Source organism: Wolffia australiana, chromosome 4, assembly GCF_029677425.1.
Source record: "Wolffia australiana isolate 7733 chromosome 4, ASM2967742v1".
Classification (NCBI taxonomy): domain Eukaryota; kingdom Viridiplantae; phylum Streptophyta; class Magnoliopsida; order Alismatales; family Araceae; genus Wolffia; species Wolffia australiana.
In genome coordinates, this window is record NC_135838.1 from 5623008 (window position 1) to 5629035 (window position 6028).

General features: G+C 49.1%; 1 long non-coding RNA gene across 1 annotated transcript; it reads left to right on the forward strand.

Annotated features, from left to right (window-relative positions):
• The first annotated feature begins 1075 nt into the window (after nucleotides 1–1075).
• Nucleotides 1076–5780, forward strand: LOC144701707 (uncharacterized). The gene is made up of 2 exons (XR_013581082.1): nucleotides 1076–1968; nucleotides 2355–5780. It is a non-coding gene; the product is annotated as an uncharacterized LOC144701707 (long non-coding RNA).
• The last annotated feature ends 248 nt before the right edge of the window (nucleotides 5781–6028 follow it).

A 6028-nucleotide genomic window follows, 5' to 3' on the forward strand; every position in this document is an offset into this window, starting at 1 on the left:
ATAGAAAGAGGGAGAGAGGTACAAGAGAGCGAGAGAAGAACGCCAGAAGACCAGAAAGACGGACGAGAGTTATAGAGAGAGGAACGAGAGAGAGAGAGAGAGAGAGGAGCACCAGAGAGAAAGAGAAGAGCGATTGAATGAGTAACGAGAGAGAGAGACGAACGAGAGAGCGAGAGAAGAGCACCAGAGAGAAAGAGAAGAGTGATAGAGAGAGGAACGAGAGAGCGAGAGAAGAGTGATAGAGAGAGGAACGAGAGAGAGAGAGAAGAGCGATAGAGTGACTAAGGAGAGAGAGAAGAGTGCGAGAGAGAGAGGAACAAGAGAGCGAGAGAAGGGCGCTAGAGAAAAAGAGAAGAGCGATAGAGAGAGGAACAAGAGAGCGAGAGAAGAGCGCCAGAGAAAAAGAGAAGAGTGATAGAGAGAGGAACGAGAGAGAAAGAATAGCGACGCCGCAGCCCGCATACCCTTAATCCCTTGTTCAAAACCTTAGAAGAAAACCGGCCCAAAATCGCACAATCTCACTGCACACGACCTTAGCCGATATGCGGTGCGATTTAATATAACGATGTCCGATGTGCGGTCTGAAAATTCGAACCCGACGACACATTGGCCTAAAATCACACCAAAGGACCAACCCTAACGACAGTTCCCACGAGGGAAATCAGCCTCGACGGAAACTTTCCAACTCTTCTTTCCGATTTGTAAATAGACTCATTCAATCCAATCTGATTCAACCATACAGTTTGAATCTATTCGATCAGGCTTATTTGATTCGAACATTAGACCGATCGTCTTAAATCTATCACACCCAATGGTTGGATAGATATTCAAATAAGAAAGTGGGCGTCCCAGATAACGTTCGAATCTCAAAATCAAATGCTAGATCGGATATGTGAGACCAAATCGAGAGAGAGGGGGAGTGAGATGGAAAGATAGGAGGTGAGTGGAGAGAGAGTCAGATAGATGAAAGATTAAGAGAGGGAAATTGAAAGATTAAGAGAGGGAAAGAGTCAGATAGATGTATATAGAGGGTGAGAGAGATGGATTTAGAGAGGGGAGAGAGGATGAGATAGATTTAGAGAGGGGAAAAGAGTGAGAGGGAAAGAGAGAGGTGGTTAGGTTATCAAGTGGATACCTGAATTGATTAACACAAATGTGGATGGATGAATAGATTGTTGGGCAGGTGGCCACATAGAAGGCACGTGACTCGCAAATGTTTCGGCCCATTAGCCCACATTTTCAAACATGACCCATTATCATGGACATGAATAGTTCATCTAGGGTATTCCAGCCCTCTTTTCGTGTGATTTTGATATGTGCTCAGGTGGTGGCTGCTGCGGGAGACGAGGGCTGAACCAGGTGGAGAAAGGTGCTTGTGAAGCTCCCAGGACCCAGGTGAAGCTCAAGAGCCCATCCTATTGCTTGTGGAGCAAGGGGAGGTTGTGGAGGGAGCAAACTTGTGTTTCTCAGGGGCACAATGAATCATGTAAGGTCTTTCTCAAGCAGAGAACTGAGAGAGGGCGGCATAAGGTTTATCCAGGTTCTTGTGCTCTCCATTAGATCTAGAATAGCATTGCTTTTGTGCTTGAGTATATTGGAGAGGCTTTACAAGTGATACTGGGATTCCTTGTTTCTTTCTCTTGTTTTCTCGGACTTGTTTATCAAGTGCTTGCACCATATATCATTTATGGTGGATTTCTTTAAATCTCCTGTTGCTTGTTGACTGGAATTTGAGCAGTTAAGCTCATCTGGATATCTATATGTCATTGTGTTATTGTTGAAGTTGTGAGTTACAAATTCCTCCTTGAACTTTTCATATATTGTGCCTCTTCGTATATTGGATACCTAAAGTATTTGAGACAAATGTGATGGAGGACCATCCTAGAGAACCAGCAATCGGCCGCAAGCAACCACGTTGCGCAACCTGAGCCAATGCGAAGGACCCACAATTCAAGTACACGGCGTGAGGTTTGCTTTCTTTGTTCTCCATAAACTCATGTTTGTTTTATTTTGTTTGTTGTTTCGGGACTACCCACGTGTATTCAGGGGTTCCGCGTCGTTTTTGCCTTGCTACTTTCGGGATTAATGCCGGCCCTAGGGTGGTGCCGTTACCTTAATGCCACCCTAACAGGTTGGATTAGGGCATCTCCTCCCCACCCTATATAAGAGGGAAGAGATGCCCCACTTCTCGTTGTAGGGAATTTTGAAGAAGAATGCTTTCTTGAAGAAGTTCCCTCCTCCTTCACTATCCTTGATCTGTTGTCTTCCCCCCTCTCCCTTCCTCAACCTAGCACATTGTGACAGTGTTGTGCTTGTTGTTGTCGTCCTTCCTTTATTTTTTTCTCTTCAAGCAGGGAACCTCCCGACACTCGTAAGTGAACACCGCCAACAGTCACCTACAATGCCAAGAAGGGAATAGAGGAGCTTCATCCACCCGTCCTGGAAGAACCAGAGCCCATAGCCGACTCCAGAGGAAGGGGGAGATGGTCGCTCATTGCTGCGGGTCATCGCCGACGATCCAGGACTCTTACCTAGACCGAACCAGATCTCCATTCCAGGTGTTTGTGCAGATTTCAGGCCCCAACCTCAGGGGCACGTTGTGAAATCTCTACCACCATTTACTTCCGCCTCACCGTCCCACCTGGTCCCACTCGGTCGGCGCCGATCACCTGCGGGGAGAAGAGGCCCCTGGCAATCATCAACCCCGCCCAACTCTGTTCGCCTGGCCGATTTCCCCAGCTTCCCTGGCTGTGTTGAAGGGTCACCAGCCACCGTCACCGCCCAGTGACAAGTTCCCACTCTGCTCCAGATCAGCCCCCGTCGTCCATTTGGAGGAAGAGGCGATCTCAACTGAACATCGCCGATTGTCACCAATCGGTCGGTTGACGTCCCCCAATTCATTTGGACTCTGTTGAAGGGCATTTTGCCACAGTGGACGTCCCTTGAGGTCAGATTCGTCGCCGCCTGCTGTCAGTCTGCCCACCAAGAGGCCAACGCTGACCCCTTCCGCCCCGCCCCTTGCCGTGGGATGACGCTGATCACCTGGACCAGCCTGGTCATAGCTGGTCGCCGCTCTGCCCACCGGGAAGACGCGCCGGGCTCTACCCCACCCATCCTCGTGGGACGACGCCGACGGGTTGACCCCCCCACAAACGTGGACTCGCCTCGCACCGCGACCGCAGGGACCTAGTCCCCAGGTCAGCCTGCAACTTTCTCCCCTTATTTTGGTGTCATTATCTTTCTCCTCGTGCCGATTGCATGTGAGCCGCTTTCCCATTTCCCCATGGCCCTCCCCTGCTCCCTCATTGGCTAGCTAGGTTGGGTAGTTGCTAGAGACCCTTTGAGATGGGAGCACTCCGGTAGAGAGATAGTCATCTTTCATTAACACTTGAGTGAAGGCTTCAAGTCTGACCGGGGGGGGATATCCCCATCCAGAGGTCTTGAGCCAGTCATTAGAGTTTGGGGTGCTCGACCCTTACTAGCCCGTCCCTGATGAATCAGAAGAGACAATTCCCTGGTTAGCGGCGGTCTTGTGTTTCTCGTACTTTAATAATGTGCATCATTCTCATCATTATCAGTTCATAAAATTAATTTGACGTGCTGCTGTGTTGCAACGCGTGCCGCCCGATCTCGGTCGTAGGCTTGTTGCATCAAAATGTGGGCGGGTAAATAGACGACTCAACGTACATCCATTGAGTCTGCCCATCTATTCATAACCATCATTTATCATCCTTCATCCATATTTATTATCTTGACATGATGATTCCACTTTTAGGAAATTCTAACAAATCACCTAACAATATATAATCACTAAATTCTGATTTTTAAGGTGGTTGTTGACCTTGATAATCCCATAATTGTACTACAGCATAATTTTGTTCGACTAGGATTTGACAAAATTTGTCAAATCCAGATGTGGAATAAACATTTTAATAAGATCCACAATATATGTAAGTTGTATAAGATGAAGATGGAGAGGAAGGAAGAGGGAGAGAGATGGAGATAGAGAGAAAAAGATGCGGCGGCTCTACACAATAGTGAGAAACTAGGATTTTCTCATAGGTTGTTAATGTGATGTTTCCATACTACCCTTATATAGGGCACATGAGAGAGAGAATGGTAGAGAGAATGTGATGTTTCCATATAATATAAGCCTTTATTTTGCCGATGATGGAGATGACGCCATCGAGGATGATGACTCTGCCGCCGATTGAAATGACTCTGGATGACGATTACGGGTGCTCCTCCGGATAATGATGACGGGTGCTCCGCCAAATAAAGATAGCGAGTGCTCCGCCATATGAGATGACTGGCACTCCACCGGATGATGATCACGGGTGCTCTGCCGGATGGGGATGGCGGGTGCTCCGCTGGATAAGATGGCTGGCGCTCCATCGGATGATGATGGCTCCACAAGATAAAGATGATGACGAGTGCTCCGTCAAATGAAGATGACGGGTGCTCCGCTGTATGAGATGATGGGTGCTCTGCCGGATGATGATGATGGGTGCTCCGCCAAATGAGATTGGGGGTGCTCTGCCAGATGGGGATGGCGTGTGCTCCACCGGATGATGATGACGGGTGCTCTGCCAAATGAAGATAGCGGATGCTCTGCCGTATGAGATGGCGGGTGCTCCGTCGGATGATGATGAAGGCGCCGCCCGAGGATGGAGACGCCAATGATGGCGGAGACGTCACCAATGGAGATGTCAATGATGATGGAGACGCCACCGACGACCCAGATGAGGGTGATCGAACGACCAATGGCAGTTCGGTCCAACTGTGACCCTGGCCGTTGATAATGCCAGCCAAACATTGTTGACCAATGAGGGGGACCGAAATACCATCCAACATCCTGGGAGGACCTCGATGGCCATCCCCCTCCATCGAACAGCTTGGGGGGTCCCTCCCAAGCCGTTAAAGGGGGACAAAAGGCCCTCAATTCATGAATCTTTTGATCGAGTCTGTTTTACACGGCGGAGGACCCTTCTCGGGCTCGTCCAGCAAAGTCAGAGAAGGTGACAGCTCCGACAAAGCTTGCCCAGATCAAGCCAGCATCAAAGAAGGTCTGGATCAGCTTGGATTCACACTCAGACGGAGGAGACAAGCAAAGGAAACCTCACACCAAAGCTGGGCAGTGGCGATCGGCGCCACCACCTCTTCTCGTCGAATCAGGGCAATTCAGGTTCTTTTATAGGTTATTCAGTTGAATTTTACACTTCCATTTCATCTAGATGCTTAATTTCATTCAAAATCAGATATTGATTGAAGTTTTTGCGTGTTTTCTTTACAACAGCCTCTGTGGGGAATTTTATCAAGCACTTGAAGTGCATCGAATGATTTTTATGATTTTCCTAAGTTCTTATTGCTTTACTTTATAAAAAAATAAAAATATATATCACAACCTCTGCCGGGCATTTTGTGGAACACCTGGGTGGCGTTTGATAGCATTACCCCCTTAATTCGAGTTTCTTCGATAAAAATCTATAAAAATATATATGATGGGGGACCATCCGCAAGCTGAAGCGCCAGGTCTACCCGTGCCGAGACATCAGCAACCACGTCGCGAAGCTCGAGCTGACGAGGAGTACCTGGTGTTCAAGTACACGACGTGACGAGAAGGCGTCCCCAATTCTATTTTCCCCGCATTTTTCTGAACTTTGTCGTTGTGTTTTTGTTTGGGGAGGGCCTCCGTGTTTTGGCCCTTCCGCCGTACTTAGACTGCATTTTAAAAGGTGAAGAGATGCCCTGGAGGAAGGAGGAGAATTTTTTTAAAAGTTGATCAAGTTGCAGTTGGTTAGAATGGAGTCCCCGTGAAGGAGAAGAGAAAGCCGTCGCCGTCACGCCGCCGTCGCCGCCCGCCGCCGACGTCTGCAGATCTCTTCTACCGTGCCGGACTGTGCCGTTGCCGCATCAGCGGCACTGCCCTCGCTTGCCGCTCTCCAAGACTCGGTGCCGGCTCTCGGTCTGCTGCGGCGCCCGTCCCGATCGCCGCCGCTCCAACTGGCGCCTGAACAGGGCTTCCTGG